The following is a 27,943-nucleotide window of genomic DNA, read 5'->3' as shown; positions in this document are numbered from 1 at the left end:
ATAGGTTAATTACTTAGACAGGTAGGTGTCCGAAAGCCATCCTTCTCAGCACAGGGCCATCGCGGGGTGACCAGGCTTTTCCAAGCAAGCTCACAGTGAGCACAGGGGGAGGTGGCCAGGCTGGCTTTAATTACCTGGGGCGTACACTAATATCCCAAAGATGCTCCCCTCAGAGGACAGGGCTTTGTTGGGGCTGTGAAAATACGGCTGCTGGGCGCCAGCCTGGATTTATAGCAGACAAGCAGCTCTCCGCCTCTCCTGCTCCATTAGCATTTCCCACCTTGTTGTGTATGGATGGGGTGCATCTCCTCTGATGCCCCTGGAGGCCAAGGCTGTGCTGAGGCTGGGGCCACGCTCCTTCATGAGTTCAACCTATATTTATTGAGCACCTACTAGAAGGCAGGCACTGTGCTAGGCCCTGAAGATAGGGCAGCAAGCGAAACAGATCAAAATCCCCTTCCTTATGTTCTTAACAGGGAGAGAGATGATAAAAGAAATATGTAGCTTGTTGTTCTTTTGCTGTGGCTCCAAACAACACACACTGAGTATCACAGAATCTGCACGCACGAGGAGTCCAGGACAAGTGAGCTGAGTCCTCTGCTCAGTCTCTTGTGGCTGAAATCAAGGTGGTGGCCAGGCTATGTTTCCCTCTGGAGTTCAGAGTCGCCTTGCAAGTTTATGTGGATGCTGGAGGAACCGAGTCTCTCGCTGGCCTGCTGGTGGGGGTCACTCTTCGATCTTAGAGGTCACTCCCAGGTCCTAGCCGTGTGCCCCTGGCTCTGTCTTGAAAACTAGCAATTTCTCACATGTAGAAATCCCCTCTTGGTTCTGAATCTGCCTCGCCAGGGGAAGCCCAGTCCCTTTGAAGGGCTCATTTAATCAGGTTAGGCCCCTGGAGGATGATCTTCCTTTTAATAAAGTCGACTAATGATTTGGGACCTTAATTCCATCTGCAAAATCCCTTTGCAGCAGCATCTAGGTTTGTGTTTGATTGAAGAACCGAGAGAGAGGAGGGCTGGAGTCTGCAGGTGTTTTCAGCGCTGCCCACCACAGGATGTTGGAAGGTATCAGGTGATACAAAGAAATTGAGCAGGACGGAGGGACCTAGAATGATGGCAGGGGTGGGGGGTGAGGAGGATCATCTTCAGTGGGTGGTCTGGGAAAGTGGCACCGAGAAGTGGCATCCGAGCAGAGACACAAAAGATGAGGGAGTCGTCCTTAGGGCTCTCTGGTGACAGCGGGGGACCAGCAAGAGTCACAGGGGATGGTGTCAGACTGTGCAGGGCCTGGTAGGCCACGGTGAGGACACGGGCTCTCTGCTGAGTGACGTGGGGGGTCATCACAGGATTTTGAGCAGTGGAGTGACATGATTCAACTTAATTTCTAAAAAACCTCTTGGGCTGTGGGGTTGAGACTGGATTGCACAGGGCAAGGGCAAAGCAGGGAGACCAATTAGGAGGCCCTTGCCATTACCCAGGGGTAGAGCCATGGTGGCTCAGCCCTGGGGATGTTCTGAAGGCAGAGCCCACAGGATCTCCTGACAGATCAGGATGTGCTGTGGGAGGACAGCGTGGTGCTACCCCCAGGCTCCGTGCAGAGCGTCAGCCCCCGGACACCCTTGAGAGGCGTCCCCGGACAGCTGTACGAAAGCAGCAGGTACCTTCTAGATTGTCTTTTCACATTAGAAGACAGGAGTCCTCCTCAGGGGGTGGGAGGGGGAATTGATCCAACCTTTCAACAATACCCCAGCGTCCTAATTAAATTCTCCTATTCACAGGCACCAAAGTCAGCACCTCCCTCACCAAGACCTATCAGCAGGAGCCCTAGTAGGAGTGGGAGGTCCAGATTTCAGGCTTCTAACTAATCCTCGCTCAGCACCCGCCAATCCACTCACCTTGTTGAGGGAATGGTTGCCCCCAAATGCAAGTCACAATGTGTCCCTCTCTTCTTCACAAGTGGCTTCCATAGATCATCACTTCTGCAAAATATGCCATATGGCCTCAATATAAGGCACTGTCAATTGTAAGAAGGAAGCCCTATTGATTAAAAAAAAAAAACAAAACAAAACAAACAAAAAAACAAAAAAAAAAACTTTCAGGGAATTTTTTTAAAAGAAGGTAAAATTCTACATTATATTTTTTTTGAAAAGTTTAAAAAAAAATTTTTTTATTTAAATTCAATTTACCAACATACAGTATAACACCCAGTGCTCATCCCATCAAGTGAGCTTTCAGAGACTTTAAAGAAACCCTATATTACATATGCATTATAGACTGTAAGACATTCCCTATCTCATAAATATGGAAATATTCATCCTCCAATTGTAACTATTAAGGGGGAGGGGTTGCATGGTCAACACTTAGTTAACTTAAGAGTCTGCCACTGCAGGACTTGTCAGAGCCTTGGAATGATCACATATACTGTGCTTCTCCCAGAGGTTCTTAAAAAATCTATTTTCCAACCATTTATTAGAATAAAATATAATCCATCTATTTTCTATTTAACCTCTGATCCATTTGATCTTTTCTTTTGGCAGAGCTTCTGTTAAGACTGGTGTTCCCTAGAAAACACTTTGGAAACAATATCAGATGCCTCAGCTAGATAATCAAGGCCCCCGTGATCTGGCCCTGGCCCAATTTTCCTAATCCAGTTTCTGTTCTGGGGTTCTTACGCTTCCTTCATGACACACCACCTATTCTGGTCCGGAACTTCTCCTCCTGTTATAATTCCAGGCAGGACAATCCAACCTGACCTAATCCTTACCTATTCTTCACTCCATTAGCCAAATATTATTTATCGAGCCTCTAGAATGTACCAGAACTCATCCAGGCAGAAATGAGAACATGGTGAACGAGACAGACAGGGCTCCCGGCCTTATGGAGTGTACAAACAGTCACACACATGCACACCCATGTGCACGTACCTGACTGCAGATTGGCTTGGGTGCTATGAAGAATGAAAGCAGGGCACGATGAAGGAGCATAATGGGGACTTCTTGCATTGAGAGCAGTCTCTTTGAGCTGGGATATGGAGGATGAGTAGGAAGCCATCAGGCAGAGAATGAGGACAGAGAGAGTTCCAGGCAGAGGTCACGGTATATGGGAAGGCTCTGAACTGGGAAACACCTGGCATATCGGAAAAACTGAGTAGAATTCAGCATGATTGGAGTATAGTGAATAACACCGATGAAGAGGCTGAGTCCGGATCATGCTGGGTCTTGTGGGCCATATTAAGGTTTTGGAGATGTATCCTTAGCACAGTGGGCAGTCACAAAAGTGTTTCACAGTCTACAGCATGAAAGACATTTGGGGGATGCCAGAAAGAGTGTGGGAGATTCTAAGAAGCTACATCATTCTTTTGATTGCAAATGTCAGAAAACCCAACCCTGAGCAGTTCAAGTAAACACAGAATTTATTAACGAGTATAGTTGAAAGCCCAGGGATAGGGAAGGGATTCAGGCAAGGCTTGATCAAGGTTCAAACAATGCTGCCATGGCCCAGTTTGTTTCCTTCCATCTCCTCTACTTCCTCTTGCCAGCTCTGTTTTCCCTAGGATCACACGACATAGGGGCAAGACAGCTGGACTAGCTCCAGTCCCACATTTGCTCTCGTCCAGGCTCAGCCAGGCCCATGTCTTTTCCTAATAACACAATCAAGTCCTGGAATCGAGTCTCATTGGCTCTTATCTGTCTGACCTCGGTCTTGTGCCCAACCCCGAACCAATCACCATAGCCAGAGGAATGGAAAGAGCAGCTGGCCTGACCTGGGCCACAGGTTGTGCCCATGCAGCCAGAGACGGAGCTGGCTTCCCTGGAACTACGTGCCCTGGGGGGCAAGAGGCACATCCCCCCAGATGAAAACCAGGGTCTTTTATGGAAAATGTGGTGAGAGGGAGTCAGGGGCCCTACGTGACCAATATCCACTAGAGAAAATATTGCAGCATTCAGGCAGTGGCAGCAGAGGTGAGGAGAAGGGGACAGAGTTGACTTAGACTTTGGTGGTAGGCTCAACAGGATGTGGTGACTGGTGGGATGTGGGTGATGAGTCCATCAGGTTTCTGGCTGACACACCTCAGGGGGCAGAGCCACTGAGTTAAGATGAGGAAGGTGGAAGGTGAAGCAAATTTGCAGCCTCAGAGGGGAGATCGGGTGACCCCTCTCTGCCCTTCCGGCCCTTACGAGGTGTCACACCCTCTGTGATACCATCCTAGATGCTCCCTGGTCAGAATTCCCTCCTCTTTCTGCTACCCTTGTTACCCCTTGAGACCTTTTTGGCACCTTGCTGGTGTCCAACATCCTCACTCATTGTTTCCCAGCTTAACCCCGTTCCAGACTGTGAGCTGTGAGCTGTGTGGGGACAGGAATGGGGCTCAATTCACTGCAACCCCTCCTGCAGGCCCGGCACAAGGTAGATGCTCAGTAAAGAGCTGTTGAACTAAATCAAAATAAACCCTCAAAGGAAAGGGGACCCTCTTCGATGTTCCCCAAATCGGAAAGGCCATTTCAGAAACACACTCCCAATGACCTGTGTGGCCCAACATGTGAACCAGGCGCCTGGTTTCTCCTCGCAGGGAAGGCCACACCTTCTGGACAGCTCCATGTTCATAGATAAAGACGCATCTGCTTCCCCGCAGTACTGCTCTAGTAGCTTCTGCTTTCTCGGGTCGTGCACTTGCTGAAAGGAAGATGCAATCACATCTATATTGTATTTCCAAACTATAAAACAGTGACAGAATTTGCGGGGCCTCCTAATGTCCCCAGGAGCGGAAATCATTCTAACCTTCCAATAAAATGCCAAGGCCCTAATTAAAGTCTCTAAGGCTGCGGTCTCCTGGCCCGGTGCCCCTGCTCGAAGCAGCCTCTTTCCTTGCTTGGGACTGGGAGGTGTGAGATGCCACCACATGAAGCTCCAGACCTTGAGGACTCTGGAGAAGAGCATATCCCAGAGGACCCACCCAGCCAGGGTCCAGTCCCATCTCCACGTGGAACCCACCGATTGCTCCAGGGCCTCTTTCCACCTCCCCCTCTCCTGGCCCCACTCTTCCAGGTGGGTCTAATCTAAGGTAAATTGTGCTTTTTATTTTATTTTATTTTCCCCCCATAACTTCTCCTCTCCTGGAGTCGAGAAAGAAGGGGCTGGTGTGGGGCCCAGTGGGGGAATTTCATAAGGAATCCGGCCTAGGGTGGAAGGCACCTCAGCCCTTCCCCTTCAAAGGGATGGCAAACGTCAGAATGAGCTTCAAGAGAGATTTTTCAGGAACAGAAAATGTCAGAGTGAAAATAGCAGTGTTGCCAGTCTCACCTCCTGCCTCTGCGCTGTGGAGCTTGTGCTCAGGGCCAGATGGATGATGGTGGGAAGAGGAGTAGGTTGGGTGCTCTCTTCCAGGTGGCCCACTGAGGAAGAACAGATAGGGTTGGGCTGGGCAGGAGGAAGAGGGATGTGGTGGCAAGAGCTTCTAGCAGGATGACTGTCACCTGGGCTCAAGAAAAGTCCCAGGAAAAAAAAAAAAAAAGAAAAGTCCCAGGAGGTGAGCTACAGGGCCGGGTCTTTCACAGCAGATTTGGATAGCCCAACAGACAAATGCAACACGGTACGATTAAGGTGAAGGGGAGCTAGATGGGCAGAAATTATGGCTCAGAAATAAGAAACACAAAACATCTTAGGGTTTTTATCCAACATTAAGTATAAATGGAATCAATAGGATAGTGCAGCTACTAAAAAGCCAATGTGTTCTTAGGTTGCTTGATAGAAGTATGAGTTTCAAAAGAAGGGAAGGGATTGTCCCTTCCTGCTCCCATTGGAACAAACCTGACAGTGTGTCTAGGTCTGACCCCTGCCACCTTCTCTATCACAAAAGGGAGACTGGTTTGTCCATAACCTCTCGGTCAGTCGAATACAGATACATGAATATGTGCACACACACTGTGCAGATCCTGATACATGTTCAAATTGTCTGTCCTCTAACTTAACCCTATTCATCACCCCACTTTGCACCTCTCCACCTCTTTTTGGAGACTTTCCTGCAGTTTGTCATTCAGCGGCTTCTGCTTTCACTGTTGGCCGGGGGTGAGGGGATTGGGGGGGAAGAGTTCTCGAAATCCTGGGGGGCAGTGAGGGAGAATTGGGAGATTCCCTCCGAGAGGCCTGGCTTCAGACTCCTGTCGGTCTTTCCTGTCATCCTGCTAAAAGAGCATTTATAAAAATTAGTGAAAGGGGATAAAGGGAAAGGAGAGAAAATGAGAATATATCAGTGAGGGTGACAAAACATGAGAGACACTTAACTCTGGGAAATGAACAAGGGGTAGTGGAAGGGGAAGTGGGCGGGGGGTTGGGGTGACTGGGTGATGGGCACTGAGGGGGGCACTTGGTGGGATGAGCACTGGGTGTTATGCTATATATTGGCAAATTGAACTCCAATAAAAAAATTTTAAAAAAATGAAAGAGCATTTACCTCCTCTGCCTTCAGCCCAGTTGTTCTAGCTTCAGGATGTACCAGCCCAGGGCGGGGAGGGAGGTCAAGAAGCCACCTCCCCCGACTTGGCTGCCACCCCAGCCTGGAGCTCTTCAGATGAGCACGACAGGTGGGCCAGGGGTGCAAGCCCAGCAAGTGGAGATGTGACAGGCCTGAGGCTGCTCTGTCCAGAGGCCAACAGAGGACAGGGCAAGGGGGCCGTGATGACTGTCTGCGGCCAGCCGCAGGTCTGTTGGGACCATCTGATCGTGTGGACCCAGGAGACAATACCAACTCTGAGGCAGGAGGGACCAATGGATGATTCCAAGTCCACAGAAGGAGAATTTCATAAGACTCCAAGCTCGTTCGAGAAAGGGCTACCTAAGAAATAATCCCCTTCATGGGAGGCAGTCTAGGCACAGGATGGATGACCTTGACGGGATCAAAAGACGGGAGTGAGGACGAGGCTTGATTTGGACTCATTCCAAACAGATTCTAGGATCTGTTCATTAAGCCATTAGCTCATAATTTCCCAAGGAACACACTGAAGAGGTCACTCCAACCCCTGAATATGGGGGTGCCATTCCGGCCCCGAGGCTGCCCAGGAGCCTCTCAGGAGGATCGTGCAGACCCGGGCTCAGCAAGGACCACAGTATGGAAGCCAGCCATGTGCACACGCGTGGAACCCCAGCATGTGCCTGTGAGGCGACAGCACAAGCCTGGGCTGCCCGCACCGGGCCTGGCTGTGTGACCCGAGGCAGGTCACTTCGCTTCTCTGTGCTCCTGTTTTTGCCTCTTGCAAAACAGAGACGCCAGTGATGGGCATGTCCCAGAGGCATCTGAAGGCCGGAGGAGGAGCTGCACGGTAAGTGCTGGGGACAGTGCCCAGCACTCAGGACCTGCTGCATAAACGTGAGCTGCAATTAGAGTCAGGTGAGCATCCAGTCCGCCGCCCCGTCATGGCTATGACTGTGCCCGGTGCACCCAGAGCCTGAGAGAACCCTGGGAGGCAGGCTGGGGGTCCTGTTTTGCAAGAAGGAAACAGAGGCTTGGGGAGATGGAGTGTCTCGGCTGCAAGAAGGCCCACTCAGAGAGTCACTTTGCTATTTCCAGGGCCACAAACCACTCCAGGGACCCCCAGGGACCTGAAGCAAACTGGATTCCCTCCCTCCTGTGCTGAGCATCTCAGGTGGGTGAGCCACCTCCAGGGAGTCTGCCAGAGTCTATGGGATAAATGAGAGGAGGAACAGCCCACACTCTGGGGCATGGAGCATGGGCACAGCTCTCCATGAGCCCAGGACCTCCACTCCCACCTCATCTGGCGGCCAAGGTCTTGGGAGCTGCATCTGATTTAGTGTCCCCGCACCAGCCTCCAGTCACCAGGAACAGCCTGGTGCCTTTTCCACATGTGACAGCTTCCTTCCTCCAGGACTTTGCTGAAGCTGTTCCATCACCTGGAATGCCTTTCCCCATCCCCGATTTTCCAAATCCTGCACAGCCTGGTTAGAGCAGCCACACTGAACAAACCCTTCTGGGTCTTTATCTCCTCATCTGTAACAAGAGAGAGCTGGACTTGTTGATCTCCAAGGTTTTTTTCCAAGGCCTGATTTAAATTCCACCTCCTCTGGGAAGCCACCCAGATGGAAGTGGTCACCTGCCCTCTGAAACCCCACGGTGCTTCGTGCAAACCTTCTAATGGCACAGATGGCTTACTGCCCCGACTCACGGCCACATGGGTTTTCTAGGTACTGTTTCTCGAGGGCAGGTGGGCTTCGTGTTACATTTATTTCTATTTCCCTTTGGTGGGTGGTAGATGGACAGGTAGATGGGCTGATGGACAAGCAGAATTGGACAGCCACCCAGGCCCATCTGTGTCTTCCAACAGATCCCTGGAGCCCAAAGGAGGACTTTTTTGCCCCCAAGGAATGAAGTGCTGATGGCAGGGGGTGAGATATAGGGCAGTCGAGAAAGAGGATCCAAAGTCAAACCACCTGCACAAAGTCCTCCTTGGCCTCTACCCATTTCCTCCTCCCATCCCCCACCCCAGCTCAGCACCTTCTCGGGTCCCACTGTCACTTCACCTGCCAGCAAGGCTGCTCTGCTCTGACATCATTAATGAGACTCCTCCCTACCCCAACAGATGATGAGGTGGAGTGACCTGTCCACGTCACCCTGCCAGTGAAAGAACCAGAAGCCTGGACTTCTGGTGCCCATCATGGCTCCCCCACTGTCCATCCCCATCCCTCTGGGTCCTCCAGGCCGGCCCAACAGTTAGTTGATTCAGGGGTGAGGGTGTCTGAGCCAGACATGGCAAGCTAAACCCCCATCCCACCCCAGACCCTCACCAAAGACCCCCTCATCACCCTCCCCCTGACCCCAGCCGGCTCTGGGATTTCAATCTGGAGCCCCAGAGGGAGAGGTTTGCTATGACTTTGCTGTTCCCACTCTCCCCTCTCCTGCGTCTGCAGCACGCCTTTCCCCAGCAAAGCCACTAAATCACTTTTATAGGATTCGAGGTTCTTTCTACCCGGCGAATTTCCTGCCAATACAAAATGTCTTCCAGGATCTGGGGAAGACGGGTTGGCTTGAACGGCTGTTCATTAGAGGAAGATTAATGGGGCCACTGATCCCATTAATGTGTTATTGACCCTTCCCTTAATATAATCGGCCAAACAGCTCAACCTCTGGCTCAAGGCAGAGTTTACTCAGAACTCAGGTCCCATTTGTGGGGAAAGCGGCTCTATTGGCTCGGCCCCATTCCCACTGCCTGAGGGGTAACAGATGAGCCCCTCTCCTATCTATGAGAGTGGAAACCCTCACTTCTCATCCCACAGGCCAGCCATATAACAGCTAACATTGATTGAGTGCTTCCTATCTACCAGGCACTCTGCTAAGCACTTTACAGGCATGATTTCATTTAAGCCCCTTAGTTCCATTTTACGGAGAGGAAAACTGAGGTTTGGAGGAGTTAAATAACCTTCACAAGATCATGCAGGATGTGCTCAAACCCAACAGCCAATGCTAAGAACAGCAGATAGTGCCGGCATGCCCATATCATGCCTACTGGCATCGTTCTAGATCAACACCGACCAGTAGAAGTATAACGCAAGCCATATATGTAAACTTTCATTTTCTAGCAGCCACATTAAAGACAGGAAAAAGAAGGAGGTGATATTATTTTTATATTTATTTTAAAGAGAGAGAGTGAGCAAGTGGGGGTTGGGACAGAGGGAGAGGAGAGAGAGAATTCCTGCCCAGGGCTCCATCCTATGATGCATATGATCATGACCTGAGCTGAAATCACAAGTCAGATGCTTAACCAACTGAGCCTCCCAGGAGCCTCTGAAATTGTTCTTAATATATTTAGCAAAACCCAATATATCCACAATATTATCATTCCAACGTGTAATCAATATAAAAATTGTCAGATACCCACCCCATTCTTCTTGTACTAAGCCTTCTAAATCTAGGGGCTATTTTCCTCTTATGGCACATCTCAATTTGGATTAGCCACATTTCAAGTGCTCAACAGCCACACGTACCAAGTGGTCGCCCTATCAGTGCAAGTCTCGACGCTCCATGTACATTCATTCATCCATTCCCTCTTTGTTAACACCGTGAGGGGGCTGCCCTTATTATCATCGGCCCCTTTTAAGCATGAAACACCTGAGAGACTCAGAGAGGGGAGGTGACTGGCCTAAGGTCACACAGCAGGTAGGAGGCAGGACTGGGAAGCCAGGTTGGCTGCAGAGCCTACGCTTTTACCCGCTATGCACACGATAACATCCTGCCAAGCAGGCAGGACAGCTCTCTTCACACTGGAGCCTGGGGTCCCCAGGATGGTCTCCAGCTCCCGAGGCATCTCACTGCTCTGTCTAGGGTGCCAGGCCCTCTAAGGGGCCTTGGAGACACAAGGGCTACAGCACGGTCCCTGCAGAACCCCCAGAAACAGCCTCCATGATAAGGTTGTAGCTCCCTAAGAATTACAAGGACAACCCCTGCCACCCCTTAGTGGGGGCTTACAATGGTTAGGGCCAGTACCGAGCATTTCACATTGGTTACTTCATTGATATCTCATGGCAACACTATGAGAGGGGTTGGTTATTCCCAGTATAACCCAAGGACACTGAGGCTCAGAGAGGTTAAGTATCTTACCCAAAATCACACAGCAGTCAGTGGCAAAGCTGAAAGCAATGGACTCTAAATCCCTGGCCCTGACCCTTTAATAGCAAAATAGCCCCCAAGACTTATCTGAGGGCACTCTTCCGGCCAAGCCCACTCTCCTGGGCTATGATCCCAGCTTTTTGCCTGGACATTGGTACTTTGTGCACCTTCCAGAACCTTCCGCAGGGACCATGCTCATTGCCATCACCAGCTGTCACTGTCCTTCTCCGCCCGTGGCTGTCGCTGACCCAGCCCACATGGCCCCACTTCCCTCCACGTCCCTCTGTTTCCATCTGTCTGAAATTCTTCACTATGCCCACCACGTAAAGTCTCACTATTAACCCCTAGCTTAAATAAAACAGAAGCGATGCCCCTAAAAGATGCTACCAAACACTCCTCCTGAGCTTTCCTTTGCTCAATCTCTGCCCCTCCCAGAGGCCCACTTGCAGGAAATGAAAGTTTAATCTGGACATAAAGAATTAACTTCAATCAGAGTTGGGTGGTCCCACGGCGATCATCCCATCCAGGCCCTTCATTTCACGTGTGGGGAAGCTGAGCCCCAGAGCAGGGGGTGACCCAAGATTGCACAAGGAGACGGAGGACTCACACTTGGGTCTGTGACTCTGACAGCATGCTCCTCACCGTGTGCCACGGTTCCTCTTCAGACTGGCCAAGCGGCTTCATTAGGAAGAGGGATCCGTTCACCCCATCCCCAGACCCTCCCTCTAGGGAATGGCGCCAGCACTCCAAGGTCTTGGCAAAGAATGTGCTCTTGAGCTTGGAGGCTTCGGGCAGGCAAGATAAGACCCAGGAAGGCCATTGACCTTGCCTACCTTCCCCTCCAGGTCGGCAGGGCTCCGTCCCCTAACCAGCCGCCTCCCCTCCCTGACATTGCGACACTGGACGCAGGCATGGGGCCCATAGACTGGCAAGTCTTGGCCTTCCAACAGCCCCCGGAAGTAGGGGGTGGGGGCCATTCCCATTTCAGAGATGAGGCAACTGAGGGTCAGAAAGATGAATGGCCATACAGCTGGGCTATTCCTAACCCCAAACCTGGGTTCCCACCACTGCCCCAGATTAAGGACTAAGGACTCCCAGCCCAGTACTCTACAACCCCACGCTGCCTTCTTGAGGCTGACCGCCCACCACCCCGACGTGAGCTCTTTTATTGATGCCAGTTGCTGCCTGGGCCCCCGGCTGAGCCGAGCCAGCAGCACAGCCAGCCTGCTCCATGTAATTCTGTGCCAATTAGGAATGAGTGGGAACCATCACTGTATTTAGTTCCCAGCTGGAAACAGGCTCTGGGAAGCCAAGCGTCAAGTAACCAAGTTGCCCCACCCAAAGCTACCCCAGACACTCTCTTTTTTTAATTTTAATCACTGAGCCTCCCACCACTGACAGGAGCCATCCACACACACAGTTCTAGAACTTTTCTAGGGACCCAGGGGACTGGGATGGGAATTAGATGTGGCCCCTGGCCTCAGGGGAATCCCAGGAAGAGACCTGGAAATAGATCACTGAGGTAGCTGCCAAAGCCTTTGTTGCCAAAGACTCAGTTTCCTCATCTTTAAAACGAGGATAAGAATATTCAACAATTCAATATTCTCTCTGGGGAGAGAGTTGTTGTCACAGTTCATTTCTTAGTTTATTCCACAAACCCTTTTGGATCTCCTACTCAGTGCCAGGACCCCAGATACTAAGGACAGAGGAAAATCAAGTCCTATCCTCATGGACCCTTCACCCTGGTAGGAGGTAATGCCATAGATTAAAAAAAAAATTTATATATACATATACATACTATTGTAGGGAACGTAAAAATAAGCAGTGTAATGAGATAGGGACTGGAGGGAGTGGTCAGTAAACCATGGTCCTTATTGTTTTCATTACTATTATATTATTTGTTCATCTGAGTCTCAAGAGCCAGATGGGAGTCGTTAGGCAGATAAGCACAAGGGAAGAGAATTTCAGATGAAGGGAAGGATTGAGGAGTTCCTGCAGCTGGTGGTTCAGAGGCTGCCAGCGAGGCTGGAGAGGTGGGGATTCTGGTCGGGAAGGGCAGTGGATGCAGAGCTCAGGATCTAGAACCTTACCACTCCCCTCCCCACCAGCATCATCAGGGAGCTGTCAAAGGGACCTCAACAAGGAAGTCAAATACTAAGGTTGGTGTATCCGAAGGTGTGTTTTGGCTGCTGCACAGGCTAGGGGTGCGAGGGGGGCCTTCCCCGCAGAGCAGTCCACACTCAAGGCTGTGGTACAAGCCCACGGAGATGCTGAGGCCCGGGACTGGGGGCAGAGCGAAAGAGGGGCCACGAGGAGAGGTGTTCGGAAGGCAGATGAGAACAAGGCTTGGTGACTGATGGGATGTGGGAGGCAAGTAATGGCTTGAGGACTATGAATAACAGTGTCTTCTCGCAGACTGCGTGGGGTGCAGCCCACCATGCCAGCAACCCGGGCCCCGGGTGGAGACTGGCTTCATAAGCCACGGGGAAGACCCCGGCTGCCCTGTGCTACACAGCACTTCCCAAGTCTCTAACAAGCGCGGCTTCCTGGACTACAGGCCTTGATGTGCACTCCCTCTGCCTGGAGTGCTCCTTGGGACTGGCCTCAGTTCACTACGGACACCTCTGGGAAGCCTTCCTTGACTCCCCCCCCCCCCCCCCCCCCCGCCGAATTGGTCCCTCTGTCTTGTGAGTTTCACCAGTATCCAATTCACAGATGTGTTAGTTGTCCCCCCCAGGGGGTAGGGGGACAGAGTCCTTGTCCCTTTCTTATTTTATCCAAGTGGAGATGTCCCCTCCCTTGTCATCCTTTCTGCCCAGTACAGTGCCTGGCACTCGGAGGGCACTCCACACACATTTGCTGAATGAATGAGTGAAGGAGGGTGGGGCGCCGGCCAAGATCCAGGGAGAGAAAGTAGTGAGTCAGTCTGGGCTCCGCTGGGTTTGAGGAGCCCAAGGCACATCCACACGGATGCACAAGGCAGCTGGACAGAAGGACTGGAAGCCCCGGGAGGGGATCTGCTGGGTCATCTACACTTCTCCCCACCTCCTCACTGGGCTCCTGCCCTGAGAGCCTGGAGGTCTCCTCTCTGTGCAGAGGGAATGGGAGAGTACTGGAATCTGGCCCTCTCTACCTCTCCCCTTGGAGATGCTCCACTGGGGGTCAATTGGGATTCAATTTCCATAAATAAATGAGGTTTGGGGTTAATTGCACCTTTAGTTGCATGTGGAGGGATGTAGAGTCTTTCCTCCCTGCTCATCCTGGCCAGAAAAATGAGAGCAGACCCATTACCAGCAACCAGTCCTCCACCACTCTTGGGGGAAAAAGAAATGACATTTTCCCTTTACATTGGAAATACTTAAAAGTCCCAAGAATAGATTTATAGGAATATTTTAACCTTTTCTTTGATCCTTGAAATGTCATTGTTCTGTGGGTTGAATCGCCAAATGTGACCTTTTCCATTAGCCATGGGGCGGGGGAACCCCTGCTGGCTCATTGAAAGGAGCTTCAGAAGGTCCCCCTGCAGCTTGCCCAGCACCCCACACCCACCCTGAAACTCTTAGCCAGTTGGAGGATTGGTGAGTGGGAAAGGCATGCTCGAGGTAGCAGGGAAGGGCAGGCAAGTTTCTCTTTACCTTATCAAATAAGGATGAGTTAAATGTGGGCCCATCACTAGGTAACTCACTCTCTGGTGTTTCCTGTCTTTGGGCCGTGGTTTCCTATGCAATGGGAAAAATCAGGGTATCTACTTCATAGAGTTGTTGCAAAGACTAAATGAGACACTGTGTGCTATATTAGTTCTGACAGAGTGACACCAAAAATCAGATGACCCCAAAATTCAGTCGTCGCCAACAAGCATTTGGCAACTTGGACTCATAGGTCTGCAGGGTGACCATACGGAATCCCGATGGGGTTCTGCTGGGTGGCCCTGCTTCAGACTGTGGTCTGTTCTCTGTATGTTCACACTGAGGCCCAAGCTGACAGGGCCTGCTCTCTTCCTGGTGGATTCACTGCTGTGCCAGGTGGCAAGTAGGAACACACGATACCTCTTAAGGCCTTGGCTTGGAACAGAACCACAGTCACTTCCGCCCAGTTCCTACTGGCCAGACCAAATCACAAGACCAAGGCCAACTTAAGAGAGTGAGGGAACAGCATTGCCTCAAAGGAGAGGGGAGTGCATAGTTGATGAGACGTAATCCAATCTACCACAGCATGTAAAGCCCCTGGCACTGTGCCTGGCATGTGATAGAAACTCAGAATATTAATTCCCTTTCATAGCATGTTGCATTATTATTATAGTTTACCACTCAGATTAATTCATTATAATTCATTATAATAGGATGAGTCTTTCTGGCTAAGAGTACATACCTTCTTGTCCAACATAAGTGGGCAGTCAAGTATTACCTATGAGTGCATTCTCCACACAACAGAAATATACACCTTTAAGCCTTTTTATTTTAATTCTTTTAATGGGAATGTTTCTAGAGGTTGTTGCATACCTTCCTACCTTCTTAAACAGAGACTATTAGATGTCATTTAATCCATAAGATTGATACATTGGGACCTCTGAGATGAGCACCAGCACAGAGCTTGGGCCATGGAGATGTTTGGGCTGTTTGTCCCTCTGCTGAATGACCCAAAAGGATGGTTCTCCCGCCTCTGATGTCTCCCTTAGACATCAGTCCCCTATGGGTCAGCTTCTCATCATCAGAAATAAGGGATCACAGATTCAGGCTAAATCCACCACATGTCCTGAGTATTTGTGGCACTCACTGAAATCTTTGCTGATAGTGGCACCAGAGAAACCATCATCATCACAGACTGTTACAATGCTTCTAGTCAGAGTAGAGTTGCTGAAGCTTTGAGCATAATGAGAAGTTGGAGAACTTCAGAAAGTGGTTAATCTAGTAGGAATGTATAAGAAGGAATCATACCAAGCTGCCTGGGGTCCGTGCAAATGTCAGGAAGAGGATGAAAAAAGTAGTGATACCCTAGGGCCTGCAGAACTGGGGTCCCTCCCTGGGCTCTCATCCCCCTTCTTCTCTGTGTGCTTCTACATCTCCCTCTCTGTAGACCTGTTAGTTTTCCTCTTCCTCATCCTGCCTCCTTCCATCTTCCACTTTCCTTTCCCCTACCGGCTGTAATGTGGAGAGGAGGGGGTGTGAGTGGCCATTGTTCAAAAATAATTTCATCTCTTCAACTGTTATTATGCTTCTTAATCTTAAAAGCATTTTGGTTTCTGTAAACCCAAATGGCCACAGAATTCTACAAAATTAAGTCACATCATGCTCCTGTGGATTCTTTTTTTTTCTCCAGGAAATCAGTGACTCTCCACTAATTTTTATTTTTTATTTTTTTAAACAACTGCCCACCTCACTGGAGACCAGGCTTGTGATCATAACATTCTGTAGATCCTGGGCTCCAGGCAGGAGTTCTCGGCGGCTGTGGAACTGTCCTGAGTGCTGAAATGGTGTCTGGTTCAGCCTACGTCTTGGGTTCCCTGTTCCTTTGCTTGAGAGCTCTGCGCCTCCACCAGCACTTTTTTCCCCTTGCCTGGGTGTTCTAAGCCATTTCTAAGTGGGATGCCTGATGAGTGAGTCCCACAGCCTCCTCATTATAGCCATGACAGATGCCCGTCTGCTCAGCTGGCCAAGATTTTTTGGAAAGTGTTTAAGCCAAGAACATATCATAACAGTTGTCTGTGAAAATAACCCCCAGGCTATGACAATGAACCTTCTTGTGCTAGGTCCCAAGTTGGCCACACCAGAGGGCTAATTGCTAACTATGAACCCACCCCCTCTAGGACCTGGCTTCAAGCCAAGATATCTGGGTTTCCGCCCAAGCTCACTACTTGCTAGTCAAGAAGAACTGAGCAGCTTACCTCCCCCTTTCTGGGCCTCAGTTTTTCCCATCTGTGTGATACAATCTCTAAGACTCCAACCAACTTTGACACCCAGATTTCGTGATTACGTGTGCCCAGGATGTGGTAAAGCGGAATGGAGGAGAAAGAACCTTCCGCAGGGAGTCAGGAGTCCTGGCTCCCAGTTCTGCCACCATAAGCTGTGTTACCCTAGGCCAGATCTTAATATCTCTGAACCTCATCTATAAAGTTAGAATGATACGACTGTCTTTCCCATCTCTTGGTGTCATAGGAGGCTCCAGTGAGATGGGGAAGTACTTGGTAAAGTAAAGAGGACTATATGGCACTGGGGATGCTTTATGACAGGAAAGCATCAAACAGCTATATCCTTTGGGGTAACTGGGCTTTTGGTGCCCCTGGGAAGCAAAGGACGCAGTCTCTTTCCCTTCCTCATCTATGGTTTCCTAGCCTGGAGGAGTTAATGAGCCAGGGTGATATCATTCTTTACTGCTGACTGAACACTCCAATGCCAGGTCTATTCATTCCTTCACTCAATAAATAATCACTGAGAATCTTCCATGTCCTGAGCAGGGAATCAGAGGCAGACATAGCCCCTGCCCTCATGGACTGGAGGGGGCACTTAGCATGAGACACACTTAACCTGGTGCTGGGCACATAAACTGCTCATTAATACAGTGTGATAGGTGATCCTAGAGAATTCCCTGGTTCCTAAAGGGAGTACGAAGGAGGGGGTCCATGGGGACCAGAGTATAATATTAGAGATAATTAGGAGTGAGTCAGAAGAAGACTGGAGAGAGAATATTCCAGGCAAGGACTGCGGCATGAAGCAATGGGTGGGACAAAGGAAGACAGCTCACCCCATTCTTATGACACAGCCATCCCAGCACCTGTAAACCAGAACCTAGGGCTCAGTCTCATGTCTCAGCAGAAATATTCACTTGAAGGGTAGGTAGACATAAGGTAGGATAGCTTCCTATAGCCCCCTCTCCTGTTGTCCTGGGCACCAGGGTGATCCAGGAAGCATGAGGGAGGTTAACCTGGGCCTTACACAGGTAGGGGCTTAACCCCATATTGTTAAAATCTATCTTCGGCTTCATCATCATCATCACCACCACCACCACCATTATTATTTATTGAGATCTTACATAGCCCAAGAGTTTTGTGTTCAGCCTCTACAATCCTCACATCTATGAAATAGGTATGCTTAGACCTATGGGGAAATTGAGGCCCAGAGAGCTTACATGGTTTACTCAAGAACACACAGCTAGCCAGTGGCAGGGCTAGAGTCAGATTATTGTTATCCTGTCAAGTTAACTGAGCTTCACCAAGCACTGACTCTGTCCCAGAGACCCTGCAAAGGACTTCCAGTTCATTGGCCCACTTAATCATCCTTGTGAGCACTATTATTAACCCCATTCTGTGGTTGAAGAAGCTAGTCCAAAGAACATAAGCAACCTAGCCAAGGTCACACGTTAGATGGTCCCAACTAGCTGTGTCAAGATTCTCACCCAGGTCTGCCCAATCCCTCCCCACGCTGGAGGCCCCTTTCCTTCAACAAAGCCCAGGAGGTGGAGGCGGGTGCCTCTTCCCCTCCCCCTCAGTGCTGGGTTCTGCTCACTCCAGCCCCACAATGGCGGGAACCAGGACAGCAAGAGGCACACCAGGGCAGGGTGAGGAGCTGTGGCCAGGATGACCTTGAAATCCCATTGTCCCACCAGGCAGTAAATATCCTCATGCTAAGTGTTTAAGCTCTTCCAGAAAAAGCTGCGTCAGAGGGGCTTCCATGTCTCAGGCTGGAAAGCACCGCTGGGCAGATTTATTCCTGTAAGAGGTCAGACAGCCACTGTATTTCACCAGTGGGCCAACAGGGGCCCTCATTCTCTGGAATTATACTTCTATCAAATATTCATTTGTCTGGTTTATGGGCTACTGAAAACTTGGGCCCACCAGATCCTGCCAGCCACATGCTTGCCTGAGTGTGCCAATGCCCTTCTTCTACTCTCTGCTCACAGCCCACTGGATGGGAGGATGTCACCCCATTTATGCTCCCCTACCCCCAGGGAAAGGCCCTGAGCCTGTTCTCATGTCTATTCCTTCACCAAGCCATAAGATTGGAAGCCACAAGGGTGGGAGAAAATTGCTATTTTCCAAAAGCAGAAGGCCTGCAGTAGACACTGTTGGTACCCTCCCACCCCCCCAGGGGGCTGGATGCTCATACCTGCACCCTTCTCTGAAGGATTATCCTGGCCATTCAAGCTGCCTCCCTTTACCCCCCGGGCAGCCCATAGCCAATGACCAACTGATGTGGAGGTCAACAGGGCCACTAAATGGGACAGACTCTGTGACACAGCTCCCACTCCTGAGTTTCTAGTGGTATCAGACTACAACTCCTCCCCAAACCACACCTCTGCTGGCTTCTTCTGCTCTATCCTGCTTCTCTCCCTTCCTTACAGGTTTCTCCTTGGAGTCCTCCTTCAATAAAAACACAGGCATAAGAATCTCCATCTTCAGCTCTAGCTCTAGGGAAACCACCCAAGACAGGGCTTTAAGCCCCATGGCTCCTTACATTGCAACTTAGAACTGATCTCCCGAAAAACTTCTCACTCGATGCATGAAAAACGGAACAATGCTCACAATTAGACTGTGGGAACATTCTTCCCCTTGAGTCTGCAAAAGGCAGCAGGACAGATTGCCCCTCACCTCACTGCCCATTTTACAGACAAGGAAACAAAGATGGAGTGACTTATCTAAGGTCATGTAGCTAGCCTAAGGGAGAGCCAGAAATCAAATCCAAATCCTAGGTTTTTCCCTGGAAGGGGTCTCTGGGCACCCTGAAAGACTGCCCTGAGCCACATGCTTTGCCCATCTCACTTTTCAAGGTGCTATTAAAATGCCACCTCATCCAGGTAGCCCTCCTGCTTACCCATCAGAATTCATCATGTTTCCTTCTGGATGCATCACATGGGCTTTGATCTGGCCCCTATTTCATTCCACCCTTGGTGAGATTAAGGAGTTTCTCCAGTTTCTCTCCAACTAGCATGGGAATCCCTTGAGCCCTAAACTACAAACACTAATTTAGGGCCCCAGAGGGACCAGGAAGACCATTTTCCCTAGGAAAAACAAGCTCAGGGCTTCCAAGGACAGACTGGAAGAAATTCTCCCCACAGAGGTGAGCCCCACCTTAGACATTGCTCTGCCCCATGTTGTACCTCACTTTGAGGACTCTATCTGGTCACTATTGCCACTGCCATGCTGACCTTGAAGGACACTCATGTCTCATAGCACTTTGGACCAGTCATGGGCAAATGGCCCCACCCATGCCCCCTGGCACGTAAGAGCTGGGACTTTTGGACTTGAGGTCAGGATGGCACCTAGGAAACAGACACAAAGAGGCATCCTGTCCTCCTACTCTTCAGGCATTGGAGCCCCATCACCCTCAGAATTGTGTTGTATCTGCGTACCACCCACATAATTATTTACTTAATATGTTTCTTTACATTGACTGGCTTTTTAAAATGCAGATCTAAAAAAGGCCTTTTCTCTCTCCCGCATGGGAAATCCAGAATCACCGTCCACAAATATAATGCTATAGCTACAAATATAGTACCAGCAAGGCACTGGTGCTAAAGCTTCCATGGCAAGCCTGAGCTCCCCTCTCTTCATTAAGGCAGGAGATGGATAAGGGCTAAGGTGTCATCAATGACACATCAGCCCTCACCAGACTTTCTCCTGCCAGGATCAACCTTGAAAATGATTTCAAAAGAGAGTAATCTTCTCATTCACAATTCAGTGAGACTTGATGCCAGGTCTGTGGGCACGTGAAACCTTCCAGGAACCCACACTTTGGGAAACACTGATTCCAAGGATCGGGTTTCCAGGGTCTGGGTCTAGTTTACTCATGTTCAGCCAGCAGCTCATTGACACGGTCCCTTTCCCCTCCTAGAGGACAGCCATGTGCCTGGATCATCCCTGATCTCCCACCTGGGATACAGTGGGCACTAGGAAATGCCCGTGGAGTAGGGTGAGGCTGACGGGGATGTGGGGGGAAGGGAGAGGAGGCGGTTATTGAACAGCCTGGCATCTGGCTTGAATCTGTGAGTTTCTAGGACAACAAAAGCTGATCCTTATTTCTTTCTTTCTTTTCCTTTTTTTTTTTTCTTTTTTAGAAAGTAAAGTGGGCTTTCTTTTTGTTTGAATGGAAAGCACATACCCTCAGCGCCCTATTGTGGAAAAAATCAGGCTTTATTGTAAAAACAATTGTGCCAAATTTAAAGCAGGGATTAAAATTGAGGCATGTTAAGTGTGGTCGTTAATACATCAGGCTTTTTCTTCCAATTGGAAAGGAAGCTATTCTGGTCTGCCCTCTGCTTGCCTTCCCTGGGCTGAGAAGGCCAAGGGGGAAGGGGGAGGGGTACTCAGCAAGACCCACGGGGGCGGGGGTGTCTCTGAACCCCAGGAACCAGAGAATGCTGTGCATGACAACATGAAAAACAGGGGAACCCAACTTGCAAACAGAAGAAGAAGACATATGGTCTGATGAAGGATCTTTTTATCCTTATCTGTAAAAATGTTTATAGGCAAAGGCTCACAAGCTTATATATTTTAAATCACCTATTGTTACGGATTTAGAAAAATCTCCTCTATATAAAATGAATACATAAACTTGGGGTACTCCTGGAAACAGGGCCCGCCACCTTAGGTCCCACCCCTCCCACCCCCTACCCCCACCAAGTTTGTCTGGTTTTTCTTCTCCAGCTAATCATGGAGGTTCAGCAATCCCAGCCCTAGCTCTCCAGCATCTATTATCCACACGATCCTTGCATGAGCCGTGTGAGGTGGAGTTCATCGTCTTCATTTTATAGGGGCACAGAGAGGCTAGGTCAGCTGCCCAATGTCACAGAGTGAAGAAGCAGTAGAAACAGGATTTGAACCCAGATGTGATTCCAAAGCCTGCATTCCTAACAAAACATCCCCCTGCCTCCCAGGACAGAGCTCTGGGAAAGAAGGCCAGAACTTCAGTGCCCAGGACCAGTGGAAGGTACTAAAGGGGAAAGAGAATGAAGAAAATTTTACATGTTTGAGTGTGTCTCATGTCTTAGGCCAGTCCTAAATGCTGGAAAATCTAAAGTAGGAATGTAGCTAGCCCTTTCTACCAGAAACCTTCAGGTTATCTTCAGAAAGGCTGGGACTCATCTCTAAGCCCATGTGAGGCTACATGTTATATTCTCAGAGTGGGGACCCATCCACAGAAGGAAGGAATGAAAGGAAGAAAATAGACAGGACCGGAGCTTATAAAAAAGGCTTAGGAGTCCACTTGAAAGAGATCCCAATGACCGAAGTTGGAACAAATTAAGCAAAATGGTAAGTCACAATAGCACTGGATTCCAACCCAAAGAATAAAGAACCTACCCATGAGTCCATCCAGATATAAATAAATAGAGGGAAAGATACAACTCTGCCTCACAGAAGAATTTCGAGTAATACGTGTAGAAGGAATGAGGGAAATGGAACATTGCAGTAATAATTGCCACAGACAAGATCCATCCACGGATGCTAAAATTAGCAGGCAAAAGTTTAAGCAGAAACAGGGTATGGGCATAGTCTCCAAGTATCTCTTCTCAAATAATTAGCAATTATAAAGAGAAAAATAGTAAGTTTAGAGTGAAGAGTCTCAGCAGACACGTTAACCAAATGTTGAAGGTACATGGTTACTACCTCCTCCCTGGTTATAAATCACCAAAACACACCAACATCATGTCCCCTCTGGGTGATCCCAGGGGAAGCATATCCTGCTGTGGCATCCCTCCCAGCAAGGCATAACCTCCATCTAATCAGGAGAAAGCAGGAGACAAACACACACGGAAGAATATTCACAAAATAACTGAGCAGGACCCTTCGAGAGTGTCAAGGTCATCAGGGACGATGAAAGACAGGAAATGTCACCAATCAGAGACTAAGGAAGCATGACAACTGAATGCAGTGTGGGATCCTGGGCTGAGTCCTGAATGAAAAAAAAGTGTGTTAGTGGAAAAATCCATCAAATCCAAACAAGTTCAGAAGTTTAGTGAATAGGGGCACCTGGGTGGCTCAGTGGTTGAGCATCTGCCTTCAGCTCAGGTCATGATCCCGGGGTCCTGGGATCGAGTCCCACATCAGGCTCCCTCTCTCTCTGTGTCTCTCATGAATAAATAAATAAAATCGTAAAAAGAAGAAATTTAGTGAATACTGTAATGAAGTGAGTCTCTTAATTTTGATACATGTTCTATGATTATTAAGATAATCATAAGGGGAAACTGGGTGAAGGGCATCTGGGAACTCTTTGTACTCCATTTATAACTGTTCTGTAAGACTAAAATTAACTCCAAAAAAAATTTTTAATAATATAGTAAGCTAAATAATGCCCCACCCCCACCCATGCCCCAGTCCCTGGAACCTATGAATATTACTCTCTATATGGCACAAAAAAAAAAAAAAAGGAAAGAAAAAAGGAAAAGACTTTGTAAATATGCTTAAGTATCTTGACGTGGAGAGATTATCCTAGATTATCCAGGTGGGTTCTCAATGCAATCACGTGTCCTTATAAGATGGAGGCAGAGGGAGAGGTAACGGACAGAAGAGGAGGAGGCCATGTGACATGGAGGCAGAAATTGGAGAGATGCAGCTACAAGCCAAGGAAGGCCGGCAGCCCCTCCAGAAGTTGAAAGAGCAGGGACCAGACTCTTCCCCTGGAGCCTCCAAAAGGAGAACAGCCTTGCTGACATCTTGATTTCTGCCAAGGATACTGATTTTAGACCTCTGGCCTCCAAATTCATGAGAGAATAAATCTGTATTGGTATAAAATACCAAGCTTGCAGTAATTTGTTGGCAGCAATAAAAAAAAAAACTAATAAAATATTAAAAAAAAAATTAATGAGGTTGGCCTACACAACCCCCAAGCCTCCTGCCAGCTGTGACCTTGTCGATGCTTCAGTTCTTTGTGGTAGGACTTCATGACCCAGGAGCTCCTGAGCCCCGTGTACCCGCACCGGAGCCTGCTGGGAGCTGCTCATCTCATGCCACTCTCTATGGAGGCTGTGTTGCTCTTTCTCAGCAGGCTCAAGACTCCCCCCTAACATCCTTTGAGGCTGTCCAGCCTGAGGTCAAAGGACAGAGCCATGCTCCACTTACTCTCCCAAAGATGGAACAGCTCAGCTGTCCACCAGCTGAGGACCCCATGAGGCTAGTCCCAAAATAACAGAAACAATCATTACAGCTCTCCTTTATTGAGGGCCTATTATATGGCAGGCTCATTACTGGGCATTTTCCATGCACCAACTCACTTAGTCTCCATAACCACCTCACGGGTGGCTCAGAGAGGTGATGGGGCATGCTCAAGGTCACACAGCCATCCAGCAGCTGACTCAGAGTTCCAACCCAGGTGTCTATGACTCAGAAAGCCCATGTCCCCAACAAGCAGGTCACCCTGCCCATCCAGCATCTGCTACCCCCACCTCCTCAGCTGTGCCCTCTCCTTGGCAAACCTCAGCCACAGAGGGAAATCCAGAGTTGTCCTTCCTGGGCCCCTTGACTGCAAAGCATCCAGGCTTCAGGTGCCTTTAAGAACACAGCCCGATTTGTGGGTGAGAAAAATCATCAGCCTTGAAACCAACTGAGGGAATTTAGAGAACTTCTCACTTCCCACAGGTGTGTTATTAGCCCCATTCTTTATCCCCAGGCATTCGGAGACAGCTGGCAACATCCACTATAGCGGCTGCAGCAAGCCGAGAAGGGGGGCCAGGGGCAGGCCCGAGGCTCGGGATGAGCAGAGAACTGCTCCAGATCATTCTGGACTCCAGAATGCATGGGCCGCCCGTTAGCCAGAAATTCCCCTTCCATTAGGAGGGGCGTCCAGGCATTCTGGGAACTCTTTGTACTCCATTTATAACTGTTCTGTAAGACTAAAATTAACTCCAAAAAATTAGGAGGTGCCTCTCCTGACCCTGGCTGGGAATTAGGAGTCACAGCTGCCTTATTGGTGGGAGTGGGGGGGGGGTGGGAATGAAAGCAGGGCCAGTGCAAGCGCCTTAGGCCCAGGACAGCAAAGCTTCCCCCAGGGCACAGACTCTCAGGGCAATTCCTAGAGCCTTTAGGGCCACATGGTCACCTGAATCTGTTTCAGACCATGTACGACTCCCTCCGTGCCATCTACTTCAATTCCATGATTTCACAGATTCTGACCACCTGTTTTCCAGGACCTGGGCTTTCCTCATCCACATCCAGGTCGCTCCCGTGGCTGATGAGTTTAGGGCTGGAGCCACATACCACCTTCTCTGGGTGCCTGCTGAATGCCCAGCTTTACACAAGCAGCCACAGAGCTAATGTGGGCCTCTGTGTGCCCAGACAGAGCGGGGCACTCTCCTACACATCAGGCTTATTCCCCACAACACAAAATATAAGGCTCAGTTGAAGTAAGTTAAAACTGGGAGCAACCTCAGAGTTCCTCAAATACATAATAATAGGAATAATAGCTATACTTACATATTGCTTCCTATGTGTCAAGCAGCATTTGGTCAGATAGCAACTCTAGGAGGAAGGTACCATTGCTATTCCTAGTTTACAGATGGGCTGCAGCACAGAGAAGTAAAGAGACCTGGTCAAGGTCATGAGGCTAGTAAGAGCCGTCAAGTTCGGGGCAGAGCTGCGAATGACTCCCCGCCTCCATGTTCCCCACCCACATTTCCTAGATGCTGCTCACCTGTTCCCAGATGTTGCTAAGCCCTGTGTATCTGGCTCCCCCCACTATGGAGGCCAAAGCACTTTGAGCATCCCTCTTCTTGGCACCTGCTATGGGGCAAGCACCTGCTATGGGGCATAAACACAGCTACCTCCCAACTATCCAGAATGCCCCTGCCAAGAGAAAGCAGTTCATGGTCACACTCACATCCCACCGCCCAGCGCAGGGCCAGGCACAAGGGACGTGCTCAGTGATCGTACTTTTGAATAAATTAAAGTCCAAGTGATTGAAAGAAGGGACTAATAAAGTGCCTCTTTCTGGAAGGCGAGGCGGCCCACCCATCCCAGCCTCTCCATTCTGGCTACCCCAGTTACTCCATTTCCACCCCTGAATAGGATGCCCAGCTCGAATGGATTTGCTCCTGGCTCTGGCTCCTCCTCGGGTTTGTCTCTGCAGTGGGGATTGCAAAGTCATATTGGATTAAGACCTGCTCCAGCTGTCACCCGTGGTGGAAAGCTCGCCTATCATGCAGCCCAGAAGGGCCGTGGTATCTAATGGAGATTTGCTAATAAGATCTGAGTTGGTGAGCTTTGCATCCTATTAACACGGGGAATGCGGGCCTGTCTGTCTGCTGGAAAATTGCAAACACAATAGAAAAGTCGCTTATGAATATTAATGGGACTGGAAACAATGCCGAGAGAAATTTTTGATGTGATTGGGAAGCGGGGAGGGGGCTGTGGGGCTGGAGCGGCCTCCCTTCCCTCCTGCCCCTGCCTGTCCCTCTAGAGCTGCCTGGAAGTGAGAGGTCTGCACGGCTGTCACAGATAGATCGAAAGTGATCAGTGTGATGACCGGGAAGGGACAACTGAGCCCGATTTCAGAACTCGGACTCCCTTCTCCAGATCCATGCGGACCAGTCGGATGTCAGCTTGGAAGGGGACACAGCGAGGTGTCTGAGAAGGAACTTGGGCGCTCCCTCTCCTACTCCTGGACTTCTCAGGTGAGACAAGCTTCCCTCTTGGACTCTCTCCTGAACCAACACTTGTCTAGGGCAGCTTCCAACATGGAAGACCCCGGGCTCTGGAATCACAGGGAGACCAACATGAATAGTCAACCAGGAGCTGACCTAGCACCTCCCAGAGGATGTGAAAAATCCAAAAAACCCTCAGTGAGTCCTCCTACCCCCACCTACAGTTCCAAAACAACGTGCTGGGGAGCTCTAGGGGTCAGGAGAGGCACCTCAGGTGCCCCCATGGGACAGTAGAGAGGCCAAGAAGGCTGGGCATGGGGTTGCAGATTCAAAACAGGGATTCAGATCTCCTGACCCTATCCTGAGCCCAATCCAAAGCTTCGATAGAACCTAGGGACCCAATGGTAAATAAGACACACTCTTTGCCCTGCTAGGAACTCTCAGATGGGGAAGGCAGACGTTCAGTCCCATGCACTTCTCATTACAGATCCCCCCTAGCTGACTATGGCCATGCATTTTTTTCTCCTACTGGTCAATAAAGAAAAGGCACAGACCCCAATAGGAAAAGGGATAACGGCCAGAGCAGTTGGCCTGCAGGGTCGGAGCAGGTCTGGAGGGACAGTCCAGTGCACAGGCAGCTACGCACACTGAACCCAGGGGCCCTTTCATTCCATCCAGCTACAAAGCACACCCTTTTCTGCACCAGCCAGGCAATCTCAGGTGAGTGATGAGCTCCTCAGAGCTCCACCGCTTCCTCTTCTGTAACCTGGTTGTAGCACCCCTACCTCCTGGGATTACGGAATTATCCCAGTCGGCACAGTGTGCAGACCACTCTGGCATATAGAGTGGCACCCAATACATACCTAGTTTTTTCCTTTCTTGATCTTCCTTTGTGGGGTGGGGTCTGCCCAGCATCTATTCACCCCTCCCTCTGAATGGCTCCTCTGCAGCTTTCAGTTTCTTCTCTCTTCTCTCTTTTCTTCTTCTTCTTCTTCTTCTTCTTCTTCTTCTTCTTCTTCTTCTTCTTCTTCTTCTTCCTTCTCTTTCTCCTCTTCCTCTTCTTCCTCCTCCTCTTCCTCCTCCTCCTTCTTTTTCTTCTCCCTCTCTCAGGAATTGACCCCACCCCCTGGGGTGGGCCGATGAGCAAGGCCTTGGCCAATCAGGGCGTGGTATCACCTGGCCACAGTGATTGGTTCAGGGCTGGGAGTGTGTCCCGACTGAGCTAATCAGAGCCAATGGAACTTAACTTTGGGACATCAGTTCATGTTTTTGGAAGGGTCCTGTTCCTTCCTTTAAGATAGCTGCTCGCAGCCATCTTGCCCCAGGAGACAGGTGGCCTCTGGAGAAGACACCCTTCTAGGAGAAAGCTTGGCTGGAAAATTGGTTAAAAAAAAAAAAAAAAGATTTCTGAAGGTTTCATTTGAGACCCTCAATATAGCTGTGCCTGGACCTGGAACTACCTCCTAGATTTTGTTGTTGTTACACAAGTCGAATATTCCTTTTGTCTTTAAGCCAGTTTGGATTTGTGTCCCTTGCAACTGAATGACTTGGAACCAACCCATCCAGCTACAAGGGGTTGGGACTACTCCTCAACTTGAACTTGAAACTTAACAAACATCCCTTTCCTTCCCTCCTCCTCCTACCACCTACCTAACTCCAGGATCCAGTTGTTTGGAAAGGCTTAGGATTTGGGAAACCTCAGGCTCTGTTTCCAAGATGCATTCATCGTCTGTTCCCAAGCTCCAGCTCCATCTGCTTCTCAGCA

General features: G+C 49.7%; 1 long non-coding RNA gene across 2 annotated transcripts; it reads right to left on the bottom strand.

Annotated features, from left to right (window-relative positions):
- LOC121472210 lies at positions 1–27,213 on the bottom strand. Of its 2 annotated transcripts, none has more exons than XR_005982798.1 (3): positions 27,042–27,213; positions 1,895–2,036; positions 1–1,104 (listed from the first exon to the last, which is right to left on the bottom strand). It is a non-coding gene; the product is annotated as an uncharacterized LOC121472210 (long non-coding RNA). The 2 variants fall into 2 exon arrangements; XR_005982797.1 differs by lacking the exon at positions 27,042–27,213 and adding an exon at positions 4,524–4,604.
- Between the last annotated feature and the right edge of the window lie 730 nt (positions 27,214–27,943).

Source organism: Vulpes lagopus, chromosome 11 (genome assembly GCF_018345385.1).
Source record: "Vulpes lagopus strain Blue_001 chromosome 11, ASM1834538v1, whole genome shotgun sequence".
Classification (NCBI taxonomy): Eukaryota; Metazoa; Chordata; class Mammalia; order Carnivora; family Canidae; genus Vulpes; species Vulpes lagopus.
This window is presented reverse-complemented; position numbering and strand designations above follow the sequence as displayed.